Below are 14,663 nucleotides of genomic sequence, written 5' to 3' on the forward strand. Positions count from 1 at the left end.
CCTTTGTTTTTTCCTTGTCGGCAGTGTTCTTTGGCCTCCTATTTCGTTCTCTTTTTGACGCTTTGGTTCGTCACCCCCATAACCCTCTTGTTCGTCTTGTCGCCGTGATTCCAACGCAACCATAACCGTCGCCATCAGCCGCCGGACGCGCCGCCGAAAGACGCTGCCACGACCAGCTTGATCTTCCTTCCAGATTCCACCCGTGCCTCTTTGCTCGAAATTTTCGAGCTGTTTCCGACGCTTTGGTTCGTCACCTCCGGTATCATCGTGTTCTTCTCTCCGTCAGCTTTCCAACGCCGCCAAAATCGCCGCCAACGACCACCGCACGCGCCTCCACGCGCCGTCAGAACATTGCTGTCCACCACCATTCTTTCTCATCCAGAGGCTTCAGCAGCCGTTGGATCTTCGTGCAGATCGGACGTCCCTGGAGCGTCCACGTGTCACAAGGTAAGCTGGTTGGCAACCCTGACCCGCGACGACCCGACCCGACCCGACCTTTGACCCGCGTGCCACCTGTGCGCCAACGTGCCTCCTTCCGCCTATCCGGTGCTGCCACGTGTCGTCACTCGCTGACGTGGCGCTAACGCATCGTTGACGTGGCGCTGACGTGGCTGCCAAGTGGACCCTCCCTAAGGTTTTTTGGTGAGCTCTTTCCGATTCCGCGCTCTGTTTTCTCGTTTTCTGCCCCGAATTTGCAGTTTTCTTCTTCCTTTACTATTTCTTCTATTACTATGGAAAAACCGGATGTCTTTCAACCTATCCCTGTTATTCTTAATGGCTCCAACTATGCACATTGGGTTGAAGCCATGCGAGGATTTCTTAAAGGGAGAAAATTATGGCGATATGTAACTGGTGATATTGCTTGTCCTATTAAGCCAACTGTATCCAAAGATGGTGCCTCCAAATCCAAGGAGGATGCTGAGAAGGAGAAGGACTATGCAGAGAAATTGGAAGATTGGGATAGTAAAAATCATCAGATTATCACTTGGTTCCGCAACACTTCTACTCCATCACCGTTTTTTACTAACCCAAATGTTGATCTCTTTCCTAGTGATGATACTACAGAGTCTACCCCAAGTCCACCACTCGAGGCTCCTGATCCTTCACCTTCTCCATCTCCCGATGATTCCAGTCCGGACGGCGATCCCACTCCTAGCGTCATGCCTCCTCCTCCCACTCGTTCTTCTAGGGTAAGGAATCCCCCTCCTCATCTTCTTGATTATCATTGCTTTTCTACTATTCTTCATCAACATGAACCTAAGTCATTCAGAAAAGCCTCCACAAATCCAAATTGGCAACAAGCAATGCAGGAAGAAATACAGGCACTTGAAAAAGCACACACTTGGGATTTGGTTGATCCTCCTTCTGATCAGGAAGTTGTGGGCAGTAGATGGGTATACAAGATCAAGACTCGCTCTGATGGCTCTATTGACCGTTATAAGGCACGATTGGTTGCTCAAGGTTGTACGCAAGAGTATGGTATTGATTATGAAGAGACTTTTGCTCCTGTTGCTCGCCTTACGTCTGTTAGAGCTCTCCTTGCCATTGCTGCGGTTAAAAGATGGTCTCTCAATCAGATGGATGTGAAGAATGCATTTCTTAATGGGGATTTGAAACAGAGAGTCTATATGAAACCACCTCCAGGATATCCTTGTCCTTCCAGTAAGGTTTGTCTCCTTCGCAAGGCACTTTATGGACTTAAGCAAGCTCCTCGTGAATGGTTTGACAAGTTCAGTACTACCATATGCAGTCTTGGCTTTATTTCTAGTCCTCATGAGAATGCGCTTTTCATTCGTAAAAGCGACCGTGGAGTTGTTCTTCTACTTTTGTATGTTGATGACATGATCATTACTGGAGATGATGTTGATGGTATCTCTGATCTCAAGACCTCACTTCAGCGTACCTTTGAAATGAAGGATCTTGGTTCTCTCAGCTATTTTCTTGGTCTCGAGGTCATCTCCACAGATGATGGCATTTATCTCTCTCAGGCTAAGTATGCTTCAGATCTCCTTGCTCGCGCTGGGATTACAGATAGTCGCACCGAATCTACTCCTCTTGAGCCTAATGTTCGATTTACCCCTATGGATGGCACTATTTTGGATAATCCGACACTTTATCGCCAGTTAGTTGGCGGTCTCGTCTACTTGACTGTCACCCGACCAGACATTGCCTATCCAGTTCATGTTCTCAGCCAGTTCTTGTCTGCTCCCCGTACTACTCACTATGCGGCAGTTCTTCGCATTCTTCGGTATGTCAAAGGCACTCTTTTTCATGGCCTTTATTTTTCTTCCCATTCCTCTTTGACCCTTCAGGCATACTCTGATGCTGATTGGGCTGGTGATCCCACTGATCGACGTTCTACTACTGGTTATTGTTTGTTTCTTGGCGACGCTCTCATCTCTTGGCGTGCTAAGAAGCAAACGTTCACTGCTCGCTCAAGCACAGAAGCTGAGTACCGTGCCCTTGCTGACACCACTGCGGAGGTTATCTCGGTTCGTTGGCTTCTCGAAGATCTGGGTGCTCCTCAGTCGTCCCCCACTGATGTCTTTTGTGATAACCGCATTGCTATTCAGATTGCCCATAATGATGTGTTTCATGAACGCACCAAACACATTGAGATTGATTGTCATTTTGTTCGGCAACGAATCCTTATTGATGCTGTTCGTCTCATTGCTGTTGGGACACTGGATCAGACTGCTGATATCTTCACGAAAGCTCATCACCCGACTCGCTTTCGGATTTTGTTATCCAAACTCAAGTTGGTATCCTTAGCTCCCACTTGAGTTTGAGGGGGGATGTTAGAGAATCATTAGAATCAATTTAGATCAATTAGCATCGTCTATATTTATATAGCATATCTGTACATTAATTGTAGAATTATATATCTTTATTACTTTGATTCATTTAACACCTATAAATACCCCTTATATATTGTACCTGACACACAACTCAATAATACACTTTTCACATCATTTTCTCAGTCTCTTGTTTCTATCACTTACTAATGTATAAAGCGGAGAATTTTTTGGATAGAACACATGCTTACTTGAAAAATGTTTAGTGTAAAGGAGTTTATTAGTTATTGTTATTGTGGATATTCTTTGCTAATAAGCTTCGCTATATAATTTGGTTGTAATAATGGATCTACCGTTGTGCTTATAGTTCTTCTTGAGCTTCTAGCTAGTGCTTTTATTAGGAATGCATGTTGTTGAGAAAACTCAATACAAGTTTAAATAAGAATTAGTGTAAAATTTGTGTTATACATGGGTCAGATATTGATCTATTATAAAAATTTATTGTTATATATCTATTGATATTAATGATTATTACTTATAACATAAAAAAATTATTTGTGTATAAAAATTCATTATACAGTATATAAAAATATTTTATTTTATGCTTTTTAGAGACTAAATAAAAATAATTTATATTGTAATCATACAAAGAATAATTATTAATTAAGGAATATTTAGTTATATTATTAAATTCTTAGTATATGGTCTACATTGCATATAAATTTTGTACTTAATCTATTTTATTGTATTTATGTATAGTTTCTTAACAAAAATATTAATATATATTTATTAAAAGACTTAATTTGCTTAATATACAAAAAGACTATGTAATTAATCTCTTTTATTATATTGATCATTGATGTTTAACTTAGCTATTACACCCTATTGTATGGCCCACACTTCGAACATGTCACGTTGATTCTGTAATATGTTTAAATGGTGATTTGTTATTTTTTTAATTTGTACGGACAACTTAATTAATTGAAATAGAGTAAGTTTTTTAATACTTTTTCACTAATTTCAAACATTGAATATTGCATGCAAAATTGTCATTATACATAAATTTATCTATTACCATTGATTGTACTTTGATTGCAAAATTCTCAATGTTCTTAAAATTCGCAATATACTTCCTCTTTTCACACCGTCTATTTGATACTTTGAATTTATTATATTATTTCATACACTATTTTCATTATATACAAACAATTATTATCGTTGTTTGACATTTATATTTGCATTTTTACAATTTTTTCGACTAACTTTCACTTTAATATGGCATAGTTTAATTACTATTTTGTCTTTGATGGATAGCTGCAAAGTACAAAATATAATTTTGTGTATAATTTTTAATCTGAATTGTTTTTATTTTAATTAAATGTGCTGCTAATGTTTGTAATTGATTTTTATTTTTCTGATTTTTTTCTGAGAAGGTGAAATAGAAATTTAAAATAAAGAAATCAATTTCAACTTGATTTGTACTTAAGTTGAAATAAATAATCTCACTTTCAAAAATAAGATTGCTATTATAGAACTATCTTTTTATAACTTGTATTATTAAAGAAGTTTTTATAATTATTTTAAATAAAGAACATGTTATTAATGTTTAAATAAATAAAAATGATCAATATAAATAGCAGTTATTTTTATTAATATATTAGATATACGTGTCAATTTTATACTGATAATGTATCAAAATTAAATTCTAAAGAAAATGGATTATAAATTTATCAATATTAAAGAAGTTCATATAAACTATTTTAAATTTGTGTTCATATCTTTATTACTCTTATTTATAACTTTTATCCAATAAAAAAAATAAATATACATGAGAGAATTTTCAACAACTTATACATGATATTTCACAAATATGATCATGCATGATATCACTCTCAGGTCTCAATCAATTTGTATATTTATAAAATATACAATTTTTATGAGCCAACTATCTTATAGAATTTGAATTATATTGGAGTTGTGGTAATTTTTTATTTACAATGATATAGAAGTGAACTTAAAAAAATATATACTCTACTCAAATTCTTCACTCTTTCTTATTCCTTGTTAATTTCTTTATTATTTTTCTCTTTTATTTTCTTCTTTATTTGATATTTCAATGTTCTTTATTTTTTTCCTTTTTTTACATATGCATATACCAAAAGATCAAAGGTCTTTTATGTTGAGCTTTGAACCTTTGACCTCTTAATAAATTCTTCCTAAATTCATAGAATTAAATGCTTGAAAAAATGGTATAGTAAAATTTTCTAAACCAACTATTGGTCAATTATCTTTGTGATCAATATAAAGTAATGGCTATTGCTTTTGTTTTTAACAAAATTATGATTTTGTTCCCAAAGAAGAACAACTTCATATTTAAAGCCTGGATACTCATTTAAAAAATATATAAATAATGTAAAATTAAAACCAAAACTCACTGTTACATAGTTTGATAGATATCATACTTGTAAAATATGATAAATTATATCCAGTAAGGTCAACAAAAATATGTCAAAAATAAAAGCGAAGGTGGATTATGATCTAACTTAATTTGACCCTCAATAAACAAATTTGATCTAACTTAATTAGGACTGAAATTTAGTTTAATACTACTACAGAATTATCAAAATTAATTTGATCCTGAATAAATTTTGACTTCCTCCTCTCGACCCACACAATTCTTAAACACTAATCTTTAATTAAAAAAAATTGAGAGTCAGCTTATAATGTATTCATTATAAAAGATTGATAACTTATGACTGATAAATTTTTGGTTGATTACTTTGAAACACCTCTTGTGAAGTTCCTTTTACTTTTTTCACTTTAATAATTGCCCAGCTCAGAATATCAACATCAATAATATCTTTAACATGAGAGTGGATCTCTAATCTTTCAAAAGTTGAAACATAGTAAACCTTATCAGCTACCACAAAAAGGCTGTAGAAGAGAAAGGAGGAGATGATTATCCCTAAGATATAGATGGACACAAATAAACAAAATAATAACAAAGTAACAGTACTACATGAACACCCTCAACTACCCCTCCTATAGCTAGTGGTTATATACTTCAGTTAGCAAATTAAAAAAAAAAGCAACTGCAAAATCAATGCATTTATTCATCAAGATATTCAAGGAATGAAAAAAAAAAAGACAGGATCCAAGTAGCTTTTACAAATATTTCAGAAAAAAAATTAATTGAGAAAAAATGGTATACTAAGTGTTCACTCTGTTTAGATTAAGTTTTAATTTTTGTTTACAAATTTCTTACTTTCATCCTTACTAAGTGTAATTTAAAGAAAAACAATAATAACATATATGATATACAGCATGACATATATATGTATTACAAACTTTTATAGTGGTGTTAGAAGTAGGACCAGCAGTGACTTCTGTTTTATGTTTTATATTTTATTTTTTTTCCCACAAAATTCTATTTATCAGCTTCTTTCCATTCTATTTCATCTATGATATCCCATTCATGCTTATAGAATGTTGCTCCTTATTTTGTTTTAAAACTAATGAAGGTCCTCCCCTACTTTGATTGACCATACAGTCCATAATATAACATTTAGAGATTTAAATTGAGAAAGTTTCAGGTATATCGCAAGTAATGAAAAATCTTACAATATCTTCTGGAGGATACAATAAATGTCAACGGAAAAAAAATTTTATTCACTTTTATCCAACTTAGGTACCTTTAATTGGTATTACTACTAAACAGAGACATAGTGTTGACACTAAAATTTATGCAAGCCTCCAAAAGATGCCAAGGTTTGTGGATAATAGAGTTCTAAGCTTAATATGTAACAACCTCCCTTCACCCCTTCTAAAAACAAAATCAAATTCGAATTTGAAAATCAGTTAGGAGATAAGCTTTGAATTTTGAATTTATGGATAGGAACCTAGTAACCACCCTATCCCCAAATGTATATAAATAGGGGAGCACCCATAGATAGAAAATCACTCCTCTCAGATACTAATCTTCTCCCTTCTCTCTCTACAAGGAAATAATATTCTGTGGGCAAACACAAGAGGCAAGCTTGAAGAAGCGTTAGGAAAAAGAGTAGGGAATTACGCCTTTCTTACTTATGTTGGCATGTAGTATGCTCTGTTTTATTTTCTTCCATCCATGCATGGCTATCATCTTTCATGTATTTTATGACATGAATTATTCTTTGCTTATCTCTCATCTACATTGAGCATGATTATCTATTATGTCAATTATTCCCTCTTGAATCCATTAATATGTATTCCATATCTTTTCTATGTGCATTTACATGACCTTTTAATTACTATTCCTTTCATGTTGAGAATACATGTCCCTTTAAAATATTTTATTAAATTATTTAACAATCCCTAATTTTACTACGTGCCCTTAGATGACCTTTGATACCGTTACATTATTATTATTCCTTTAATGTTGAGAGTACATGCTTCTTTTTGTATCTTGTTCAAGGAACCCTATTTTGTTATATGCAAATAAATGACCCCTTATATCATTATGTTATTATTGCTCCTTTATTTTAAAGATCAAAGGTGCATGCTTCTTATAATATCTAATCCAAGTATTTCAAATACCAACTTTCTTACAATATGCACTTAGATTATATTTTATACATTATATCATTAATATCTTGTTAGAGTCAAGAGTACATGTTTCCTTATAATTGTTTTATTCAACTAATTAATATCCCTCATTTTATTACATGAAATTATATTGACTTTTATACCATTAGATTAATATTAATATTTCCATGAGGTAAAAAGAGTACATGCTCTCCTATAACTATTTTATTCAACTATTTAAATTATTCTCTTTTATAATGTACATTTATTTTATATTATTAATACCCCTCTAGGGACGAGAGTACCTTCTTTCTTATAAAGTCTTATTCAACATGCTTATTTTATCATGGTATATGTCTCTCCTCTTGCATGATCTATTCTTGTATATGCCTAAATAACCCTACTTGTTAATTAAACTGAGGGAATGATCCTTCGGTAAGGGAAGGTGACCCCCAAAGACAAGATAATCGAGATGATCCTTCGGTAAGGGAAGGTGATCGGCAAACCTTTGGGAACCTTCGGTAAGGGAAGGGAACTCCCATCAATTTTATATAATAAGATATATTTGTTGATATAACTCTTTTCTTGTGTATGTCTAAATAACCTTGATTGTAAATTGAAATGAGGGAATGATCCTTCGGTAAAGGAAGGTAACCCCAAAGACAAGATATCGAGATGATCCCTCGGTAAGGGAGGGTGATCGATCGAGATGATCCTTCGGTAAGGGAAGGTGATCGCCAAGACACTCGAGATAAGAACCTTCGGTAAGGGAAAGGGACTCTCATTTATACCGGTTTGAGCTCAATACCTTCCATAAAAGTTAAAAGTTAAGAAAGAAGAAAGCACGAATGAAAGTTTGATTCTTAGTTTTTCTCAGATTTATGTATAATTATGTTGATGTTACTTAGGATGTTATCCTTCTATTTTCCCTATATGCTTTCTCTTTTTGCACACATGTTCTACAAGAAAGATGCATATTACATGTCATATCGTACGCCCCTTTGTAAAAATTCCCGCACGAGGGCTGGAGATGAATATGGAGGTGTTGCATAGCACTCCTACTGAGACGTTAGGTTCTCACTTACACCTCGAGTCCGACTCTGAAACCGAGGAAGAGGAAATTCGACAACCCTAGCCAGAAGGAAGACACCATGGAGGAGGATCCAGAGGAGGAGTTGGACCCTTGCGGAAGTCCAAAGGTGGAATATGTGCCCTCTTCCCCCACTTCGGCACCCCGTCGAGTTTTGGTTCACCCCACCCAACGGAACCGGATCTACATTGCGCGAAAAGGTGTTGGAGGGAGGCCCCTGGTACCTCGATTCGTGAATAACTGAAGGGTTCTAATCAAGGATAGGATAGGATACAAGTATGGGAGCTTCTTCGACGAGATTAGTTTAGGACGTAATTAGTTTCTTTTCTGGTTATAATTTCCTCTAAGTGTTTCATTTTGAACCGTACTCGTGGTTAAGATATTATTCATATTCAAATATTTTAGTGCTACTCATTTTCCCCTTCACGCGTACCTCCTCCTCCCTTGCATAACTTAGAGTGTTACATTAATGATATCAGAGCAAAGTCGATCATAGGGATCGTGTCTTAGGAGGTATGACTGATAAAAGTTCCCCCACCCTCTGCCAATGAGCCCCAGCGTCAGGAGCGAGTCTTTGCCCTCAGCAGTGAGGAAGCCCACGAGTCAGAAGATTGAATCGAGGGTAAATACACAATTAATGAATCCTTTAACTAGTCTAGATGATACTGGTGCTTCTCCTTCGTTCATATCTCTCTCTGCTACTAGTAAAGATTAGCTTGCCCATGTCCAAATCACTATGCATCTTACTAATGACCTTTATTGACCAAATTAGGATGTAGAATTTGGGGACAAATTCTTTTTTTATGGAGGTGATAATGTAACAACCTCCCTTCACCCCTTCTAGGCACAAAATCAAATTCGAATTTGAAAATTAGTTAGGAGATAAGCTTAAAATTTTGAATTTATGGATAGGAACCTAGTAACCACCCTCCATTTGAAATTTAAAATATCACAACCACTCTATCCCCAAATTTATATAAATAGGGGAGCACCCATAGGTAAAAAATCACTCCTCTCAGATACTAATCCTCTCTCCCTTCTCTCTCTACAAAGAAATAATATTCTGTGGGCAAACATGTAACACCCTACTACACAGTGTTTTACGCTTAAGTCATAGAACAGAGGTAGTGTGGTATTACAGACCTCTAATAGTAAGGATATACATATAATACTGGAAAATAATATACTAGGAGCCTTGAAGCAAAGTGGGTAAACAAGAATCGCAGAATAAAAAGCGCAACGCTCAAGGAATAGGATTACTTGCGTGCTAAGGGACCTAATAGGAACATGATAAAACAATAAACGAAGGGATAAAGAAAAGCCAAGGAACAGCATAACTAGCCTCTGACTCAGCCTGCGAAGCTAAGGCTGGCCGGAGGATACATATATACATATAAACATACATAAGTGTCCCCAAAATATACCAAAATACCAAAGTAAACTCTTATCTCTCCCTCAACCTCTAAGAGGGGCAGCATACATAAGTTACTTGGAGAGTAAACTATACATATATATACATATATACAAATAGAAACCAAAATACACCCAAGAACTACTTCGCTTTCCAGAATCCAGACGCCTAGCGAGGAGCCTCTTGATCTGCATCTGAAAAACAACAATACAATATGGAATGAGAACCGGAGGTTCTCAGCATGGTAAAAGTGCCACGCGCATAAGAAATACAGTCCTGAGAATGCCATAGGCAACCCCTAGAACTCCGTTACTCAATTATCCAACTTAAGCACTAAAATAGAAGCCATAAACAGGGGTAGGTATTCTAAATCTGCCTAACTTACTCAAGTTCAAACTTAACCTAACGACAAACCACTGAACCGAAAATCATACATGCATAGAACCGAAATCACAATAGCCACCGAACCACTATCGCAATAGCCACCGAACCACTATCGCAATAGCCACCGAACCACTATCACAATAGCCACCGAACCGAAATACGTTCATGTGGTTAATCCTTCATTTTCAATTTTCAATCCTAAACTAACACCAAGCCATTTCTCCTTTCCTCCATCCTCCATCATCCACAATGCAACAAAAACAAACAACCAAACAAGTTCACGCACAAGTAATGAGCAGATAGTACAAATAGCAAGTATAGCAGGTAGCAGGTGATATAAATCAATTAGGCAAACCCAGGAAATGCATAGCAATCAAGCAAACAAATGCATATGATGCATGTCTGTCCTATGGCTGATGGGGCCCATCTGTCGGTTATCCAGCCAACCCGACAAGTCTGAATTGTCCTTAGACTGTCCCTCGTCGCGCATCCCCAAGAGTCTATGCATAGATTTCACATACATTCATCATATAATCACTCAATGGGGGTATCCATACCCGGGAATTTATACGTGCCCGGTCACCCTTACGACGTAGGGTTAACAGAGTATCGAGAATCAACCTGGAACACGTGGTGGCGAGCCACGGTTTTTACCCAGGGAAACTCGTATCTCAGATATCATCATTCATAAGCCATTTCATAGTCATAATCATTATTTAATCATTCATCAAGCCATGGCATGTTAACTCCTTTTGTTAACAACCTCTCTTTCACATTTTTCATCATCATTCCCTTATAATTCATCTTGATTACCCTTTCCAGGTCCTGGCCAAACTATTTATCAAATTCTCCTCAAAACTTCTTAATATCGAATAATCTTAAAATCAACCCAACTCTAACATTAAACAAATCACATCACACGAAGATTAAACTTTACTTCTCGAACCCATGACTATCACTAAAACATCCTCGACACTCTATTTTCTTTGCTGTTTTTAATATACAAATGAACTCAGAATTGCACAAACTTTATGTCCAGGCGTTCATATTGAAATAAGCTTTCTAACAAACTAAATATCATAATTTTCTGATTTTTCTAGCCTCAGGAATAAAGGAAAAACCGTGACTGCTCTGCAGTGCATAAAACCAGAAAAACAGCAGCAGCATGTGATATTCAAAATTCAATATAAAATCCAAGTTAAATCCGATGACTTTAAAAATTAATGTAGTTAAACTTTACTCATCCAGAAACAGGTGTGTCTTGGTTGCAACCCAATTGCTATTCAATTCTAAGAGTTACAAGCATTGGAAGTTGATGCATAACTTGCTGAAATCTGTTTCTTTTCAGCTCTGACCACCAATATTCAAAAACTCTCAACTCCCAATCCTCAACTCTTAAAATTATGAAGTTTTAGAAAAATAAAGAGGATTAATCAATATTTTATAACAAAATTGGTTTCGCTCCAAAACTCAACTCGTAGGAGTCGCAGCAAGACAAACAAGTTGCTGCCCTGTTTGACATTTTCTGCTGCAGGACAGATTTAACAACCTATCTTTAAAAATTTGTCATAAATTGTATATTTAACAAAAAGGTCCCAAATTTTCCAGTTTAGTTCCTTATATTCCCAAGTTTAGCCCAGACTTGGTCTCATGCAATTCCGATCATTACATAATTAGTTACAGCAAATGCAATACCACCACAACACAACTCTACATCCTTATTAACAAACACCAATCCTAATCCATCATAAATAAATATAAGAACACACTATTAATAACTTCCACACCTAATAATTCCAATATATATATATATCCACCAACAAATCCATTCCAATAACATTACAAGGCTAATCATTAAATACAACAAACAATTCAACTTATCCTATGGTATCTCTAACCTAAGCTTTCACAACACCGTAAATATTAAACGTACGAAACTTAAACCATACCTTGGCCGATCACTTAATTCACCCAAGGCAGCTTCTCAACACAAAATTACAGCCTCTTCAAGCTCAAGTAAAACAGCCACAACTAAGTTTTGATCACCAACAAGCCTCCAAATATTCTCAATGCATATATACCCACTTAATCTACACCTAATACATATACATATTCCAATTTCAATTCTCCATTACTAAAACAAGATTGAGCTAGGGTTAGGGTATTCTTACCATACCCATATGCTCAATAGCTTGAGCCCACAAGATCCAGAAGCTAACTTGAACCTAGAACACAAGAATTGAACAATTTTTAACTTAATTGTTCATAAATTTCCGAAATTAGGAAAAGCTGGCTGAGAAGGAAATAATGAGTTACCTACCAAATTGTTCCATGGGTTTCGTAGAGCTCGTCGCGGTGAACGCATGATCGCAAACGATTTGTCAATCGGAGCTCCGGATCAAAAGTTATATGGATTTGAAATTAAAGTGAGGGTTAGGTTTTTGCTTGTGTTCTTCTTCCCCCTAAGAAATGTTTCCCAGCGTGAATAATGAAGAAGAAGGGAAATAAGAAGCTGTGCCTCTTTAATGGATTGGGTTCGGTTGGGCCTTGGGCCCATTTTGGGTCCGGTTCAACCAGTCCGGCCCATCCGGCCCAATTTTGGGCCAAACTTTTCGAAATTGGTATCAAAATTCTCGTTTCGACGAGCTCTATCCTATTTTGATATCAGTTTTGCGTATTTAATTTTCCTATTGAAAATTCGATTTATTGACTAATTATATACCGATTTTAGCGGGGTTTACAAAACACAAGAGGCAAGCTCGAAGAAGCGTTAGGAAAAAGAGTAGAGAATTATGCCTTTCTTACTTATGTTGGCATGAAGTATGCTCTGTTTTATTTTCTTCCATCCATGCATGGCTATCATCTTTCATGTATTTTATGACATGAATTATTCTTTGCTTATCTCTCATCTACATTGAGCATGATTATCTATTATGTCAATTATTCCCTCTTGAATCCATTAATATGTATCCCATATCTTTTCTATGTGCATTTACATGACCTTTTAATTACTATTCCTTTCATGTTGAGAATACATGCCCCTTTAAAACGTTTTATTAAATTATTTAACATTTCCTAATTTTACTATGTGCCCTTACATGACCTTTGATACCGTTACATTATTATTATTCCTTTAATGTTGAGAGTACATGCTCCTTTTTGTGTCTTGTTCAAGGAACCCTATTTTGTTATATGCAACTAAATGACCCCTTATATCATTATGTTATTATTGCTCCTTTATTTTAAAGATCAAAGGTACATGCTTCTTATAATATCTAATCCAAGTATTTCAAATACCCACTTTCTTACAATATGCACTTAGATTATATTTTATACATTATATCATTAATATCTTCTTAGGGTCAAGAGTACATGTTTTCTTATAATTATTTTATTCAGCTAATTAATATCCCTCATTTTATTACATGAAATTATATTGACTTTTATACCATTAGATTAATATTAATATTTCCATGAGTTAAAAAGAGTACATGCTCTCTTATAACTATTTTATTCAACTATTTAAATTATTCTATCTTTTATAATGTACATTTATTTTATATTATTAATACCCCTCTAGGGACGAGAGTACCTTCTTTCTTATAAAGTCTTATTCAACATGCTTATTTTATCATGGTATATGTCTCTCCTCTTGCATGATCTATTCTTGTATATGCCTAAATAACCCTATTTGCTAATTAAACTAAGGGAATGATCCTTCGGTAAGGGAAGGTGACCCCCAAAGACAAGATAATCGAGATGATCCTTCGGTAAGGGAAGGTGAATGATCTTTCGGTAAGGGAAGGTGATCGAATCGAGATGATCCTTCGGTAAGGGAAGGTGATCGGCAAACCTTTGGGAACCTTCGGTAAGGGAAGCGAACTCCCATCAATTTTATATAATAAGATATATTTGTTGATATAACTCTTGTGTATGTCTAAATAACCTTGATTGTAAATTGAACTGAGGGAATGATCCTTCGGTAAGGGAAGGTGACCCCCAAAGACAAGATATCGAGATGATCCCTCGGTAAGGGAGGGTGATCGATCGAGATGATCCTTCGGTAAGGGAAGGTGATCGCCAAGACACTCGAGATAAGAACCTTCGGTAAGGGAAGGGGACTCTCATTTATACCGGTTTGAGCTCAATACCTTCCATAAAAGTTAAAAGTTAAGAAAGAAGAAAGCATGAATGAAAGTTTGATGTTTATGTTTTTTTATCTTTAGATTTAATTATGATTATGTTGACGTTACTTAAGATGTTATTCTTCTATTTTCCTATATGCTTTTCGTTTTGCACACATGTTTTACAAGAAAGATACATATTACATGCCACGTTATACGCTCTTTTTAAAAATCCCACACGTGGGCTGGAGATGGATATGGAGGTGTTGCATAGCACTCCTACTGAGACGTTAGGT

General features: G+C 35.4%; 1 long non-coding RNA gene across 1 annotated transcript; it reads right to left on the minus strand.

The window, feature by feature from the left end:
- Positions 1 to 9,759: 9,759 nt before the first annotated feature.
- Positions 9,760 to 12,941, minus strand: LOC127743960 (uncharacterized). Its single transcript, XR_008005201.1, has 4 exons — positions 12,564 to 12,941; positions 12,415 to 12,468; positions 12,193 to 12,339; positions 9,760 to 10,053 (listed from the first exon to the last, which is right to left on the minus strand). It is a non-coding gene; the product is annotated as an uncharacterized LOC127743960 (long non-coding RNA).
- Positions 12,942 to 14,663: the final 1,722 nt, after the last annotated feature.

Source organism: Arachis duranensis, unplaced genomic scaffold, assembly GCF_000817695.3.
Source record: "Arachis duranensis cultivar V14167 unplaced genomic scaffold, aradu.V14167.gnm2.J7QH unplaced_Scaffold_165934, whole genome shotgun sequence".
In the NCBI taxonomy this organism is placed as follows: Eukaryota; Viridiplantae; Streptophyta; class Magnoliopsida; order Fabales; family Fabaceae; genus Arachis; species Arachis duranensis.